Raw genomic sequence first — 18,004 nt, 5'->3', positions numbered from 1 at the left:
CTGCACTCCAGATATATGGCCCTTCTTACTGCTACATGTTCCCTCATCTGGGAACAATCCCCCCAAAGCTCACATGGTTTGAACTCTCACTTTCTTTGGGTGTCTACTCAAGAGTCACTTCCTCAGAGAAGCCTTTGTTGACCAAACTCCCCAAAGCAGCACCCAACACTCTAATTCCTTCTCCATGCTATATGTTTTTTCATAGTGAAAAACACTAACAAGTTTTAATATATTAGTTTGTTCATCCGTTTTTGTCTGTCTTTCCAGTAAACAGTAAGTTCCATGAGGATGGGGACTCGGTTTTGTTCTCTGCTTGTCTCCAGGGCCCAGAACAGTGCCTGCACTAAGTCAGTCCTCCAAATGACATTCTTAAACAGACGAATGATTTCCTGTATTCATATTACCCATTTCACCTTCGGAGAGCACCTGCCACGTGCAGGGACATGCGCCTTTGGAGGAGTGCTGGTTATAAGCTGAGATATCCATTTTTTCCCCCAAAACTTCTTTTTCTTTCAAAGAAGTTGAATCTGAAGAATTTTGTAACTTTGGATTCAGTTTTTTACTATCAAATTAAAGCTAAAAATGCTGCCAGAAAGGAGGGAAAGCCAGATTGGAGGGGGAGGAGGCGAGAGGTAGAAGAAGGGGAAGCAGAGAGTTGGGGGAGGAGAGAGCTGAAAGATCCAGGAAACCTGAGGAGAGGCAACAAAAACCAATTAAAGTTAATGAACTACAGCTAAGCTTTTTATTTTAGTTGTTTTTTCCCCCCTCACAGTATACCAGCATCAACTTGGAACTATTTTTCTTGGAGAGACACTTTCAAAAAGTCGATTATTTCCTCCCTACCCCCACGCTCAGAAAAATATAATATGACACTTGAATCAACAAAAGCATGAGGGTATGTTGTGTGAGCTATCTGGTGGGTTTGTCACTTGGCCTTCAGCCTTGGTCCTACCACCCACTGAATTCTGGCAAAATCCCAGAATGTCACAAATCTTGTTCTCCTCTATCTTCACATAAGCCGAGAGAAAGTCGGCCCTACTGAGTAGTTATCTGGAGACAGGAGGCGGAGGTCCAATTGTAGTATCTAATATTAGAAATAGAGACGCCTCCAATGGTTTTTGGCAGACTGAGCCTAAAAAGAGTGGCTCTGGCTCTCCCACTCAAACGTCTTAAATAGTTTATATATCTGTGTGATTAATTTGGCTAGAAACGTGATTGCAGTTAATGTATTAGGTATAAAAGTTTAGAGGAAGATTCTTAACTCAGTTATACCCATTCTCTAGAATAACTTATTCTATCAATCCAGCTATGTTTAAATGATGAGTGCTACTCATAATGAAACACTGCCATATTTATTGAGTGTTCTTTATTACACACAAGCCCCCCAAAATTGAATATGAATGAAATGTACTTCACTCATGCTTTCTATTCATTCGACATTTTGGCCAAATATCACATTTAAATTTATGATTCCATTCTAAGATGCAAAAAGGGGTATAAACTGATCTAAATTACTTTAAAAGACATTTAAAATCTGAGCTCCTGACACTCAGGTTTCCCATTTGAAGTGTGTTTTCAAATACTCTGCTTTCCACAATAATCTCTTCCTCAACCTATTGCCTTCACCTCAGGCTTGAAATCAGAATTTTTGTCTAATTATTTCTCAACTTCCATTTAATTCCATTCATTCCGTTTTAGATTCCTAAGTGATATATATTTGCCTTCTTTCACAGTGTTTAAGAATCAGAAAAGTAAGAGTAGCCTCAGCGAATATTTGGCTGGATGCTACCTCGTCTCTCTGTCACCCCAATTTCCTCTCCTCTATGCTTGAAAATCCTGGAGTGCTCACTGTTGCTTGAGGCAGCCCCTTCTTTGTTGGGAAAACCTAACGATTAGAAAGGTAATCCTTGTATTGACTAAAAACATATCTATTGAAACTTCTATTCGCTTTAGCCCATCAATTGTGCTCAGTGGTGATTCGTTCATTCATTCACTCACTCATTTATACATTCGCTCTGTAATTATTTAACTATTTTTTAAGATTCTGCCCTGCGTAGAGGCTATACCAGCTCAGGGCCCTAGAGCCCCACAAGATGAGGCTATTCTTGTACTCTCTGTCTCATTTTTATAGCTGGAAAGAGAAAAAACTACATTCGTAAATATAAATACTCTCATTTCTACTTTTGCTGATACCATGTAATTTTAAACTCTATTCTGTTCCTGGTCACTCTCTTCCCAAAAAGCCTCTGTATACCCTTCTTAAAATGTGCACTCAAATATGAAGGGGATTTTTTTTTTTTCCTGGTAAGGATGATTGGCCTTGAGCTAACATCTGTTGCCAATCCTCCTCTTTTTGTTTGAGGAAGACTGTCACTGAACTAACATCTGTGCCCATCTTCCTCCACCTTATATGTGGGACACTGCCACAGCATAGCTTGGCGAGCAGTGTGTAGGTCTGTGCCCAGGATCCGAACCCGCAAACCCCGGGCCGCTGAAGCAGAGTGTGTGAACCCAACCACTGTGCCACTGGGCCAGCCCCTGAAGAGGATTTTTTTTACATTTAAAAATCAGTAAACCTGTTACCTCCCCCATTTGAATAAATGCTTTTTCGTAATATTACTTTTGTTCTTCACATATTTCAGTGTTGGTCATTATTTACTCATATTATCTTTAAACTTTAGATTTTGAAATTGAGGTGAAGCGCACTTAGGTCAGGAATTCTCCATCTCGTACTTGGATGTGTATGTGTGTGAGTGTGTGCGTGTATGCGTGTGAGAGACAGAGATTAACTCAACTTTCCTTTTTATATTTTTCCATATTAAAGTTTATCTTGTCAAATAATTATTCTTCCTAGCTATATAAAGAGTGCTTGCAAACAATGTAAACAAGATGAACATTCTGCTTACCAATAGAAAAAAGATATGTCAGACAATTCACAAAAAAGTGAGTGAGGATGTCTAATAAATATATAAAAATTCAGCTCTCACTTGTAATAAAAATGTAAATTAAAACCTCAATAAAATATATTATTTAACCCATCAAATTGTCAAATGTTAGTTGGTTTGTTTTCAAATTTTAATTCGATACTCATGGTAAGGAAGATACAAGCATTCATTTATTACTTGTTTGGGTATAAATAGTTACAATCTTTGCAGAAGCCAATTGGTAAATATAGAGGAAGAGTTGAACATTAAAAACATTTCCTGGATTATATTATAAAGAAATAAATGAGAAATGGGATTAATGATTTATGCACAAAATTGTTCAGCATTATTTATGACAACAAAATTTGAAATTAGTTAGACATCCAACACTAGGTAAATGGTTAAATGCATCATAATACCACTAATGAAACATTACATGATTATTTACTACATTTAAAAAATATTTAATGACATAAAGGATGCTTTCATTGTAATTTCAAGTGAAGAAAATAAAGTATCCAATTATATCTAGACTGTAACTTTCATGAGTTCAGGAGTAGTTGTCTATTTTATTTATAGCTGACTGTCCCCAGTGCCTAGAATCGTGCCAGGCACCGGCAGGCACGCAGTGCACATTTGCTAAATGAAGTAATGAATGAATATGCAGTATGTTTCCACTTAAAAATACACCTACCCACCATATACACATAATTAAGAAGAAAAACCATCAAAATACTGGCTATCAATCTCTGTGTTGGTCATTGCAATGCATTTTATTTTTATCTTTTCAGTACTTTCCAAATTTTCTATATTTTATAATCAAACAAAATTTACTGAACCAACAGCCTCGTTATCTTCAACCAATAATAAACTTGTGGAAATATTCTTCATTTCTTCTTCTGTAGTTACAGTTGAAAGCCATGCCCAATAAATTTGGCAAATTTGCCTTTCAAGCTCATGCTTTCTGAGCAGGATGGAATCCTTTACAGTATGAGATCATTCTCTCCAGTCTGAAAACATCTTGAAGTAAGAATCTAAATGATTTTAAACCTACCTCCTATCAACTGTATTGAAATGTGGGGTCAACCCCTACCCTTCTATTTTATTCATGATGATTTGTTGTAAAATATTGCCAAAGGCTTCTTAGTAGCAAAATATATCCTGACCTGCACATCTACTGAGCTTCTCAGAAAAAGAAACAAGGCTGGTTCGTTTTGGTTTGATGTTAGTGATCCTTGCAAAGATTGTCTCTTTTTCTTAAGTTCTCATGACCCAAATATTTGAAAATCAGTTGCAGAATTTTGGCTGTATAATGTCAAACTTAACTTTCTCTTCTAAGATCTACATTTTTGAAGATGAACAAAACATCTCCGTGTCTCCTGAGTAGCCCCTGGGTACTTCTCCCTGACACTGTGGTCTCTCTGAATTCACCAAGGATGGATTGACTTTCACATCCGCAAGTGTTGATGAAGTTGCTTTTCCCAGATCACTTTAGAGATGCCTTTCAGTTAGGTTTAGATTTAAATACATTTTAAATGGCAAGGTGCTTTCCTACTATGCTTTTGCCTTTTTCATTTTCTCATTCAATACCTATTTTGCATTTCCCAATAGAAGATCATTCTCCTTGATGGAAAGTATTAAGGCACCTTTGTTCTTGTTGCCCTATGGAAACTGACAATAACAGCATTATCTCCCGAGACGATTCTTTAACTTCCCTGCTGAATTTTCTGTGCCATCTTCTACATTTCCACCAACTGGAGGAATATATTTTGTTTTAACTTTCTATTTTAAAATAATTTAAGAATTGCAGAAATGTTGAAAACAATAGTAAGAGTAACCTTTGTCTAGCTTCCTTGAGTGGTAATCCTCCCACCTCTTCTTTCTTAAGCTGTTTGAGGGTAAGAGCAGATATGTTGCCCCTTTACATCTAAAGGCTTCCCTATGTATGTCTAAAAAAACCAAGAATATTCTCTTATACAACCAGAGTGTAGTTATATAAAAGAGGAAATTGGCATCGATACTCATGAGCTTCAGGATACACTACCATAAAACATGGCACCTTGGCACATTGAGTGTCTTAAACTGAAGGAGTTCGAGAAAATGGCAGAAGCGGGAAGGTCACTCTGACCTTCCCCTTCCCCTTTCTTCCCTAAAAGGAGATAAATCTCCCACGAAAAAGGTACCCTCCCTGTACCAGGAGGAGGGAAGATATTCTTATCACCAGAGACAGGGAATTAAATCTTGTTAAACTAACCCCTTATCTTCCTAGCTGCTACTTCACCATTTACCACCCCCCCAGCCCAAAACCCTTTGTCTTGTCAATTCTTCACAAATTTATTGTTTCTTTGTCTAAAAGGTATAAGAGCTTCTGCTCTGGTCACTTCTTTGAATCTCATGCTCTTACGAAGGCACCCATGTACAAGTAAAAATTCAATAAAATTTGTAAGTTTTTCTCCTGTTAATCTGTCTGTCAGTTTAATTTTCAGACTCAGCCAGGGACCCTATGAAGGTTGAGGAAAACTATTTCCTCCCCTACTATACAATACAATATTATTTTAATAAAAATATAAAATAAGTAATAGTGAAGAACTTATTTAAATATTGGTACTTTTTCTGGTAATGTCATTTATAACAAAATAATCTTTTATTTTCTGGTCTGGGATCGCATGTTGCATTTAGTTGCCGTATCTCTTTAGTCTCTCTTATTCTGGAACAGTTTCCAGACTTTTTTTGTCTTTCACGACCTTGACATTTTTGAAGAGCACAGACTAGTCATTTTGTAGCATGTCTCTCAATTTTGGTTTGTCTGATATTTCTTCATGATTACATTCAGGTTATGCATTTTTAGCAAAAATACCGCAGAATTAATGCTGTGTCCTTCTCAGGAGGCATATGCTGTTCATTTGTGCCATTACTGGTGAATTAACTTTGATCATTTGGTTAAGGTGGTGTCTGCCAGGTTTCTCCCATAAAGGTACTATTTCCCCCTTCATAATTAATAAATATCTTGTGGAGAGATACTTTGAGACTTTGTAAATATCCTGTCTCATCAAATATTCACCCTCTAGTTTTAGTATCCATTGATGATTTGTGCCTGAATCAAATATTACAATGATTATTTCCACATAGTGAATTTCTAAATCCATAGTTTTTTTCTACACTCATTAGCTGGCATTTTTCTGTAAGAATGAGCTTTCCCTTTTCCCTTTTTTAAATTATTTCCTTATTCATATTAGAATGGCCTTATGGTTTCTTAATTTCATTTAATTCAATGCTGCTTTAATTCAATGATAGCCGTTACTATTGTTATTTATTTTGATGCATAATTTGTCCCTGTTTGGCCAATAGGAACCCATTCAAACTGTTTTTTTTGTATTTTGACATGTCCTCACTTTTTTTAGGGGTAGGGCAATTCCTTCTTTCTGAACTCGAAGATATTCCAAGAACATTTTGTTTTTTCCCAGCCCCAACTCTGGCATCAGCCAATTTTCCAAGAAGCTCTGTTTCCTGTTAGTATAGAATGAAGATTAGAAACCCAGATATAGTTGCTAGGTGTGGTCATTGCTACTAGAGTATTGTTCTAGATTGTTTCAGAAGAGACACACACCACACGCACACATATATATGTATGTACACACAGCTATATCTTTTTCGTTATCTATCTGTCTATCTATCTATCTATCTATCTATCTATCTATCTATCTATCTATCTATCTATCTTGATACCTCCAGTTGAAATTCAACCTCAGAGTTTCTTCCTTTCCATAGTTGTAGCTCTTTTCTCAGACACTGAGAAATCTGGCAGCTATCTATATTTTGATAGGTTAGAGAAGACCTGCTTTTCGACTTAACAAACCCTGACAAAAGTTTTCAATAACAAATTAATGAGAACAAGAGTGCCAGAGCAGAGGAGGGCTCTACCGTCAAGTTCTTTTAAAGGTCATCTTCTGCAGTTCCTTGAAGTGTCTTATGTGAAGTTTCATAAGACTTAGTAATCACTTCAAAGCTCTGAGAGACTATTATCCGAGTGATGTTTTTATAACATCAAGCTATGCAGAGGAGACAAAGTTTTACAACAATGAGAAATCCTATAATAAACAAACAAAATGCTAAGTCCAAATTGGAGACTACACTTGAACCAGGAGGGAATGCCTAAGGGCAGCCAGCTAAAGAGATCAAAGAACCACAGGATGTCAGTGGGTACTACATTTAACCATTCAGCTTCTTGCCTAACCAACTGAACCTCCAGAGATATGAGGTAACATTAGTACCTGTTGTAAATGCCTCTTGTTGTACTTGGGTAAACTCCTCTGGCAAGGTAGAGACAGAACTAGACAGAATTCAAGCCAAAGCCAAATGGTTAAATGGTCGCTCAGCACTTTGAAATTATTACCAAGGCTTATGAAACTTCTCATAAGAAACTTCAAGGAACTACAGAAGATGTTTATCCTTGAAGGAACTTGACAGTAGAACCTTCCTCTGCTCTGGGGCTCTTCTTGCTCAAATGTTGCCTAAAGACTCCTAAGGAAACAGCTTTCCCTCCTCCACGGGATATGACATACCTGGAATAAGCCTTCCTGGTGATGAAGGACCAATGAGGCTTTGCTAGTTGAGCAACCAATGCTTTCCGACAGTGAGTCAGCACTTTCTGACAGTGCTTTCCAATGTTTGATCAGTGAGGCTTTCGGAGAAAGATCTCGATCAAAAGGGAAAATGTGAAAGATGACATGAGTGGAGCCATATTAAAATAGAGCTGAAGCAGCCATTTCAGAGGAATTGCCTTACACGTCTTCTTATCTTCCAAACTAGACCAAACCCCAACATCCCAAGAAGTCAGTAAGAATGAGAATACCCTTTGTGTAAGGACTGATGAAATTGGACTTTGCCTATGACCAAGTCACTAACCAGTCAACGAAGTACAAATCTATCCTTTTGCCTGATGACCAAATCTCAAACCAATTTTTGAAGTACAAATCTAGCCTTACCTCATCTAGCACCAATGAACTCTTCTTTAATACAACTTACCCCATCTGTTTCCTTTTTGCCCGTAAAAGCCCTGAGCCTCTCTCCTGTAACTGGGACACTATTGGGGTTTTTACCTGAATCTGTGCTCTCTAGGCTGCAATTCTTTGGTCCCAAATAAATGCTTTGCCTCTTGAATCGGTTTTTGATTTTCATAGGTCGACAACCTTCTAATTCTCCAGAATACTTTCTCAGATCCCAGTGTGAGAAATCCCGGGCTGAATTTTTAAATTGTCCTCCTGTGTCATTGAAAGAAACATCTCACACATATTTTTTTCTAGAGATGCTATTGGATCTGAGAACATCTGCAACAATCTGAAACATGTTTTCCCCAGCATTTTGCTTTAATCTTTCTATAGATATCAGACATTCTCACAGATTCTGTGATATATTAGTTTTTCTGAACAAACACCATTTATGCCTATGTCTTGAGTAGTGTCAATCTGAATCAAAAACATGTCGACTTTGTTAACATCTTTAAATTCCTCTTTCAAAATTATGAAGAGTCCATAAAAGAGATTGGGTCATGATAAAAACCATTTCAGAATAAGTGACTGATTATTAAAGTTTTGGAAGAGATACACTCAGCTAACGGTAAGAAACAGGTCCAAGTTATGTCTTCCCTCTCACTCTAGAAGAGCACTGTGTGAAGAATATCTAGGTTCTATCTTCCAGGTAGGAAATAAAAATTCCAGGTAGAAGATTTCTTATTTCCTATACCGTCAATTGGAGAATTAATATTCAAAAATGATTGACTGAATTCCCACAAATTTAAGCTTTCCCATAAACTTAAGCCTTTTTGTTCTTTATGCTTTTATGAAAATAGAATTCTCTGAGGCCATCTGGGACTCTTAACTGTTTTTCTGCAACAGGAGCAAAAATGAATGATTGTTCTATTTATTGGCAAAAACTTATTAACTTGGACTCTGGTAGTTTGAGAATTTATTTCATTTGACTTTGGTTAGAGAGAGAGCTTAATTTGAATATCTACTTAAAATGGATGTGTATAGTGTAAACTCTTTTTAAGATTGTTAGCATTTTTGGATGCTACTTAATTAAAAAATTTTAAAGAGTTTACAACATTGTTTGATGCCAATGGGTGTTGTTAAACAAAGAATCTCTACTAATTCTGATCAACTCTTTCTTTACTTAGTAACAGCATACTTGTTTTACTGCCTGAAGATCTGGGTTCTAATCTAATTCTCCTGTTAACTAGCTTTGTGAGTTTGGGGAATTTACTTATACTCTCTCCAACTCAATTTAATCTTGTAAAATAAAAATGCAACTGCCTCCCCAGTTTGTCTCACAATAATATTGAGACAGCAAATGAGATTAATGCATTTGAAAGTGCTTTGTAATTTGCAAAACACTGTATAAATTTAGGTATTATTTTTATTATTGCATATGCAAAGTTATTTTGTGAATCTGTCTATATTTGAATTCACTACATCCTAAAAATGATTACCTAGAACAGTGTTTCTCAGATCTTGAGTGTGCATCATAATCACCTGCAGGGCCAGTTAAAACAGTTTGCTGGGCCTGCTCCCACAGTTTCTGATTCAATAGATCTGGGGTGGGGCCTGAGAATTTACATTTCCAACAGGTTCCCAGGAGATGTTGCAATTGCTGATCTAGGAACCACAATTTAAGAACCACTGCGTGGTTCTTAGAATTCAGGGCTGCGTGTTCCCGTATATAACAAATACCTACCAAATACCATTAAAAATATTGAAAATAAACAACATTTACCATTAAGTAACAACATTAAATGCAAATAATAATACCATTACAAATATTGAAAATAAATAACACTTACCCCCTTATGCACTTTTGTTATGCTTTTCTCCTCAATTTTTATCCCCATTTCCAGTAAAATAATAGCCCCATTGAATCAGACTCAAAAGTGTTAATAATTTATGATATATGCAGCATATTTTATGATGTAGCTTCTTAGTTCTGGCCACGAGACCATTCTCAGTTGAGCAGATTCCATGGCTGAGAGTGTTTGTCCCGATAGTTACTGCCATCTGAACACAATAGTGAGTCTGTAAATATGTACTTTATTTCCTTTGTGTGTATGTGAATTTTTAAATTAAAAAGGAAAGTCATCAACACTCAGTCATTTTTTAAAATTCAAATTTCTTCCAAAAGAGGTGATTTAAATCACAGTCAAAGTGAATAGCAGACCTTTGTTATTCAAATATAGCTTCCTACCCACGTACAAGAAATGCATATGCTATGAATTAAGTTGTTTTCAGAATATCTTGCCTTTTCACACTTTGGGGAGGCCATATACATCTTAATAAATCTCTGGAAAAGTTATAGTAAATCTCTCTGAAAATAAACTTATCACTGGAATAGAGATTATTAATAAAGGAAAATTTTGATGACAAAGGAAAACGATATATACCTGAGGCTATGCAAGGTGGAGTAGGAGCATGTAGAAGGGGTCTACTTAGACTGTGTAAGTCTCGCTGACTTTAAGATTAATTTAAACTTATTGTGTGTATTTTCCATAAAATGATCCTCAACGTGCTAAGCAAAATGACTTGGATAGTAACTTTTGTTTAAGTTTTCTATTTAAAAACCAGATTCTAAGATCAAGGCTTTAAGGAAGTTGGCTAACTTGGATAATTTCTTTTTTCCTTTTTGTGTGTATTGTTTTACCAGGGACAGATTCCTTCTTAAATTAGACTAGTTCTTTTCATACAGTGTCTTCAGGAAGTATAGTTGGACCAAATGGTAAGAAATATCAGCCAGAGAGTTTATGCGTATTGAAATGTATGGCTAAAAGAAAAATACATTTTGGCTATTTTTATGGCTCTGAGGGAAAATATCCCTTCCAGTTCTCTTCCCTTCGCATGAATCATCAAAGGGAGTTGAAAAAAGTAATGGTCGGAAATATTCACAGAGTATGTGATTGTCTCTTGAAGGTTATGTCAAGGTTGTCTGGCACTTCCAGAGTGCATGACCACCTCACGCAGACATGTAAAATACTTGGAACATAAAAAGCACATTTTTAAAACAAAGATTGAAATTTGAGGTGATTTTGACTTCATTTCAGGAATTAGGTTTCTTAGACAAGAGGCCTAGGTTATTGTAATTTGGCGAATACAGAGATCCAGCTTAGGGAGAAATTTCAGACTACAAAGGTTAGAATCTGGTTATTCATCTTTGTTAAAACATTTTGAAATGATGTCAATCAAGTCCTGTAACTATATTACTTTAATCTAGGGAGCTATACTGTAGCAATACATTACAATTTGAATTGTAAAATGATAAAGTTCATTCTTCAAAGAAGATTCTCCCTCCTCCTCTCCAATTTATGAAATAGAAACTTCATTATTGTAGCTCCAAACCTATAATGTCCCTAAATTTCTCCTGCTGGTAAAACTACCTCTTATTCTGAGGCACTCAAGGTGAAGGTCTTAGGTGAAAGTCAAGAAATACATTGAAGAGAAATACAAGGGTGAAAAGACCTTAGTGAAGGTCTGCAGGTGAAAGTCGAGAAATACATTGAAACCCAGAAGAATGAGCCATATTTAGAAAGCCAAGCAGAATTACACAAAAGGTACAAACCAAAGAATCCCTGCAGAGTTACAGAGGAGGAGAATCTGGCCTGTGGCTCAGGTTAGAAAGCAAAAAACGAAACAGAAAAACAAATATCATCTGCTGTGTGATAATGAAGAAAGAAGTTATGTAATGGCAGCTGAAGATGGTTTTTATTGTTCTCACTTAGATGCTGTGTCCAAGATTCCCAATCTGTTCTTGAATATTTTTCAAAATCAGGTAATTACTAGGACTTGCGACCCCCTGTTAACAAGGTGGCAGGATCTAACAGATATCACTCTTTCCTGGTGTATTCTTATTTGAACAGAAAAATCTGACTCAAAGTTGAGTTTCACTTAATTTCTTTACATGACTCTGTAAAACATTTCTAGTATCTCTAGGCACTAATCTGGTGCTTAAATATCTTTAGTTTTTCTTTTCCACAAAGAAATTGTTCCCTTCTATATGTGTGGTTAGATATTATACCTTATGACATATCATTTGAAATCTCACAGTTTGAGCATATGTCTGCTATTCCTCTTCTTGGAGTCTCTTTCTTTTCCAAGTAATTTCTTTTTTAATTTGGATTAAATGTACTATTGCCCAGTTGAGAAACTAACAACCTAGGCATCTTTCTTGATTACTACATCAAGATGGATAAAGGGAAATGATTCAAGCATTTGTATTCTGCTTTTGATGATAAATGTCAAAGGCCCATTTTTTGCTCCCCTCTCCCTGCACTAATGATGATGACCATCACCTTTTTGCACTTACAGTTAACCTTCAAGACAATTCATTAGGGGAATCAGAGCAACCCATTACAGTGGCACTATTGATTAAATCATAACCAAATTTGTTTAGGGCCTTAAGATCAATTACTTGATTGGTAAAATTTTGGTTTAACTCCTTCATGGTTACTTATATTTATAATTTGGTAGATGCTTCTGAAAAACAAAGAAGGTTCAAAAGTTGGTATTTAGATACTCCAACTGTCAGTAGCCTCAAATTTTGCCATTGGGTCATTAATATTGTAAACATCTATTACATCAAATGTAAATGGGCTTCATTATGTCTGTTCCGAATTGACTCTGTAATTTTCATTTCTGTCTATTTTTCTGTCTGCACTAAATTGGGTTGATATATACACCTCTGTTCTCCCTCACATTTAAATTAAGTCCCCTAATTGCAAAATTTAAAATTAGGCCTGTCCTATTTTTGATTTTAAATGTCAGATTCTTGGAAAGACACTGGCCTAATGAGCCTGTTAGTAATCACTCACTCAGTCAATCAATACAAGTTTCCTCTTGTTTTTATTGTGTCGATTTAGGTCAGAATATTAGAGCTTCTCTCCTTTGAGTTTCAGTAGTCCTTGCAGGGTGTTCAATGTTGATCTGTGCTCTGTTCACCTTCTTCTTGTGGCATTTGAGAGGGACCACCAAGTAGCAATTAGTTTGCGATCCCTCAATTGTGGTAAGAATGGATTCAGTGTTCACCAATTACTGTTCTCCTGATAATACTTCTCAGAGGGTGGAGCTCATCTTCTGAGGTTTTCGCAGATCCTGCCAATCATTGTCAAGAGCTTTTAAATAGAAATACTTTTCAACACTTCAGAAGCTCCTAAAAAAGACATATATTTTTCTTTTGTTGTCTCTTTAGGTTTCTCACTGCTAATAACTACTGCCAAGATGTATAAATGGAATGGTTCAGCTAAGAGAAGAATCTATCGAGGATTGAAAAGTCTCCTGCCCCATGACAATTTTTCTCTCATTTTGTGATTGAGTTGGGACAGAAAATACAAGATAGGGAAGCATAGGATCTCTTTCAGCTGATACAGTTGAACCACCAGAGAGTGGTCGATCCCTTCAAACAAGTTCCCTGACTATCTTATGGCTTGAGACCCAGAAACTCAAACACTTTGGGAAAAGGGATTCAGACCTGCTGAGATTGAATAGGAATGTCTGGAATTCTTAAGAACGGATCGGATCTGGCCTCCATAATTTATGGAAATGAAAAGCAAAAGAAATCCTAAATAAATACCAATATCTTGGAATTTACAAAGAACTGAGGCTGTCATATTAAAATCCCTGAAGTGTAGGGTAAAGAACTAGTCTTCGTTTGGAGAGACTTTCCTGGGTTAGCACTGAAAGCCCCCTGTCCCAGGAATCCCCCTCAGTCCAGGGCAAATCAGAACAGTTGGTCACCCAAGAAAAGGAGATGAAGATAGTAGACCACTTTTCATTCTCTTTCTTTCATTGGGCTTCCCTTGAATTAAGTGTTCAGATAGGTGCATTAAGCATTTCATTATCATATATTTATGAGATCAGACAGGCATGTTATATTTCCTTTTTATTCAATTGATTTTTTAAAAAGATTTGGTAGATATATCACAGGAGAGAGAGAAGGTACAGAATATTCAAAACTGTGGGTTCCAACAGCCACTTGCACAGGTGAAATGGAACAGTTCCCGTTCACAGGAGAGTTTTGGAATCTAGGTCAAGGCATACTTAAACAGAGGGTCGCTGATATTTCCACACTCATGCTTAGACACATAGTTATTTCCTTAAAATCAGCGTTCTATAATCTGGTCTGCTAGTGGGCAAAAGCACATGTGAATTTGTCTTGAGAAATCTACAGAGTGAATGATCTATCTTGAGAGTTTATTTTATATGTCTTTTGACATGGATGATATGTAGCTATGTTTACAAAAGTTGGCATATATGCAGAAACCAAGATGGGAATTTGAGTCTCTCTGGAATTTTGCTTAGATCAATTTAATAAAATATTCATGAAGATACAATTTCTGTGGAGCTCCTGATTGGGTTGAATTGAATTGATGCAGTGTACTGTTATAATGCCCGAGGAACTGAGCAATCAATAGTGGGGAATTACTGCGGCACTGACATTCAGGGTCCAAATAACTAGGACTCAGGAGTATAACTTGCTTAAGATGGTGTCTTATTTAATGCTATCAGCATAAGAATAGTGGGAGCAGTAGGCCTCCAAATTCATGTTTCTAGAAGGAGGAGAATTTTCAAATACTTTTGGTGAAGGCGGTGTAGAGAGAAATGGAGAGAGTTGAAGCAGAAAGATTCTTTAGTATAGTAGACTGATTATCCTCCTTCCATACAACTATTCATTCCATCTATTTAATTTTTATTTTGCATTAGCTTTTGCCATCAAATAACTTATAAATTAATAGTAACACAGATAATGCGATGATGTAACAAAAAAAGATGTTAACTAGTGCCATACCAAAACATCAAAATTTGGTTAGTGCTATAAGAGAGGCTCTAATACCAGTTGGTGGGATTAGGAAAGGTTTTGCTGAAGATGTATCTGGAGAAATGGATCGTGAAGGGCGGGTAGACTATCAGTGGGAATAGTGGGAGAATATTTTGGCCAAAGGGAATGGTATTAGCAAAAGCCCTGGTTTGTAAGAGCACAAAGAACGATGAGCAATACAATTTTCTGAAATGTAGGATAAAGGTAAGAGAGAAATGAGATGCAAAATTAGAAAAATAGGATAGGTTTATAGTGAGGAAGATTTTAAGTGACAGAATGAGGATGTGGTACAGTAAGCAATGGTGGAATCTGATAGATTTTAAGTAAGAAAATGGTATAATTGGTATCTTGATTTAAAAAAATTAACCTGGTAGAGGTGCGAAGAATATATGCAGGGAGATTAGTTCAGCAGTTCTTACGAGAGTCGAAAAACCATAAACGAAGGGCTGATTGAGAAAGGAGGCAATGAGAATGGAGAAAAAGGACTAGATCAGAGGGTTACTGATGGCTAGACTTGTACCTTATGGCCATGGGTAGCTATCCTGAAAGGAGCTGAAGAGTCTACTGTGCAATTTTTTTCTAAACAAATACCAATTCAAGAAAATAATGAAATAATTTCTGAAAAGGAATATACACATACATACACATATATGAAAATATATTTGCAACTAAATTGTACTTAAGCATTCTTTTGCTATTTCTCTATTATTGCTGGAGGGTTTTTGTTTGTTTTTGACTACTTTTTTCCTTTCATAAACTAGACCACATATTTTGTGGGTGATGAGAACTGGTAGTGCAGGGACAAGGGATATGGAAAATTTGGAAGTGTAAAGTTAATTTGGTATGAAAGTTTAGCCTCAACCTAAGACCCCAAATATCAGCCCCATCAGAAGAGACCAAAGTGCTGATTAAAGGACTGAAGGGGTGGTGCCATTAGGGCTGCTGGCTGCGAAAAGGAGGTTCTTTATTGATTGCAGAAAATGTGACAGCATAGTCAGAGGTGGGAGGAGCTTATGGATTCAAAATACTACATAGAAGATTGACTGCAATTTTCAGCTGCTAATGAATATGTTATCAAGAGGGGACATACATGCTGTATCACTTTTCACAGAGAGGAACAAGTGTGGGAGTCTCCTGAAATCTTTACTTCAGGGTCTGTTCTTTTTCATGTCTTTGCAACATACTGTCTAATGATTTCTAAAGGAAACCCTAAAAACATCCTCACCAGCAGTCAGCTCTGTTTGTAACTAAGCCCTATGGCAGTGGCATATTTTCTAACTCTGTCGCTGGTTGTGATGATGGTGGAACTCTTGGTTAGAGAACTGTATTCGGAAGGATAGGCTCGTCCATGCTGCAGTAACAAATACACGCTGAATCTCAGTGGTTTAACACAACAAAGCCTGGTGAAGGGCAGCAGAGATTCCTCCCAAGCAGTGACTCAGAGGTCCAGGTTCACTCCACTTTGTGCCTCCACCGTTTCAACATATGGCTTCCAACGGCGCCACGAAAGGGAGAAAGAGAGGATTAGAGGAGGCACCATGCTCAAAAATGCCTCAACTTTGAAGGGATTCATGTCCCTTCTGCTTATAGCCCTTGGGAAGCCAGAACAAGTTGTATAGTTTTAAGCTAACTGTAAGAGGGGCTGGGAAATGTAGAGGACCATGTGGGTATTTGATCAATAACTGTTTCTGCCACAATCCACCCTTCTAGTTACAAAATACCCCCTTCTCCTTTCGTCCCACTCTAGAAAAACTCAACCCCTCCCCAGGGAGACCATCTAAAATTTGTTCAATCACTGAATCCAACTCAAAGTCCAGGAACTCTGGACTCATGGTGGCCTCTGAATTAAGTCTAATTGTGTCTTCCCCTTTTCCAGAGTCCTATGAAATTGAAAGACAAATTATATCTGCCCTCCCCACCAAACACAGCAATGGCCTGCTCTGATTAAGACAGCGGAAGAATTGGAAACAGTCCACAATCCTTGGTTCACAGTAAATCTGAAATCCCTCTGCCCAGATAAGGTGAAGGCCCCTACATTGAGGGGGTGGGCAGTGGGCAGGGAGTGGGTTGGAGTTTCCTTAATTAGGTCATGATTGACTCTATTCCTTTGTCCATTCTTCTCAGTGGTCCCCTGTGTAGTGGATGCTGCGGAATGTGCGCTCTTTAACTTGAGCACCTTTGTCTCAGCCCATTTCCTGCTCTTAGAAGGCTGGGGCCAAAGAGTTGTTTTAAATCTTGAACAGACAATTTTTCAACCACTCATGTGGTTTCTTTGGCAATGCGATTGTTTTACAAACTTAATAGATTTCAAATCTATTTGTTTCCGGTAAGTTTCATGTTCCAGAAGCCCCACCCCAAATTCTTTTTTTAGACAGTGTCCTTTAATCTGCTGTATGTCTTTGCCCCCACACCTTTTTCTCTCTCAATTTTAGAGTGGCTGCCTTGAGGCTGTTAGGCTTGCATTAAAAGGCCATGTGCTTAATTTGATCTTTGCAGTGAATCATTTTATTAACTCAGAATGTTTGCTGTATCGTAAACTAGAGGCTGTACATGTGTCCTGATATAGGTTTTGGAGGAAACAATGGGTTGGAATCATCTACATCCATGGTTCCCAATGCCTTCCAGGAGAGAATGTCCATGTCTGGATGCAATTTTGATTTTTGTGACTGGAAGAATGTGTGACACTAGTGTTCCTGGCATTTAGTGAATAGAGGCCAGGGATGTGGCTGAAGATTCTATCATGCACAAGGCAGCCTCACACAACAAAGGAGTATCTGACCCAAAATGTCAAGAGTGTCAAAGTTGAGAACCCACCTCCCAATACACACAGACATATTCCAGAACCTCCAACCTTCAGTTACCCCAGAATTTTTCAACAGTTTTTAGACAAATTGACAGAACTATTCACCTTCTTCAGATTTCTTTGGAATATCCAAGATCGATATTCTGGGAGATAAAGCCAGTATCCAGTAATAGTTCACCATCTTGGAGGAAATCAGCCCAGCTATACTTATTTTATATATTTTGATACAGGTATATGATATATGTCCTTAACCCAATTCTAAGCCCACAGTAGCTACCTAACAATATTTCAGAATAAGCTATTCCTAGTGTTTTTTGCCATAACAGGGTGGCTTCTCCATTATGTCAATGATTAGCTTATCCTTTAGAACAAATAAGTCCAAAAACTTGGCCATGTATAATCTTTCCAGAGGATGAAAATATCA

This window comes from Diceros bicornis, chromosome 1 (assembly GCF_020826845.1).
Source record: "Diceros bicornis minor isolate mBicDic1 chromosome 1, mDicBic1.mat.cur, whole genome shotgun sequence".
NCBI lineage: Eukaryota > Metazoa > Chordata > Mammalia > Perissodactyla > Rhinocerotidae > Diceros > Diceros bicornis.
The sequence above is the reverse complement of the archived record's forward strand: the minus strand, read 5'-3'. Positions refer to the sequence as shown.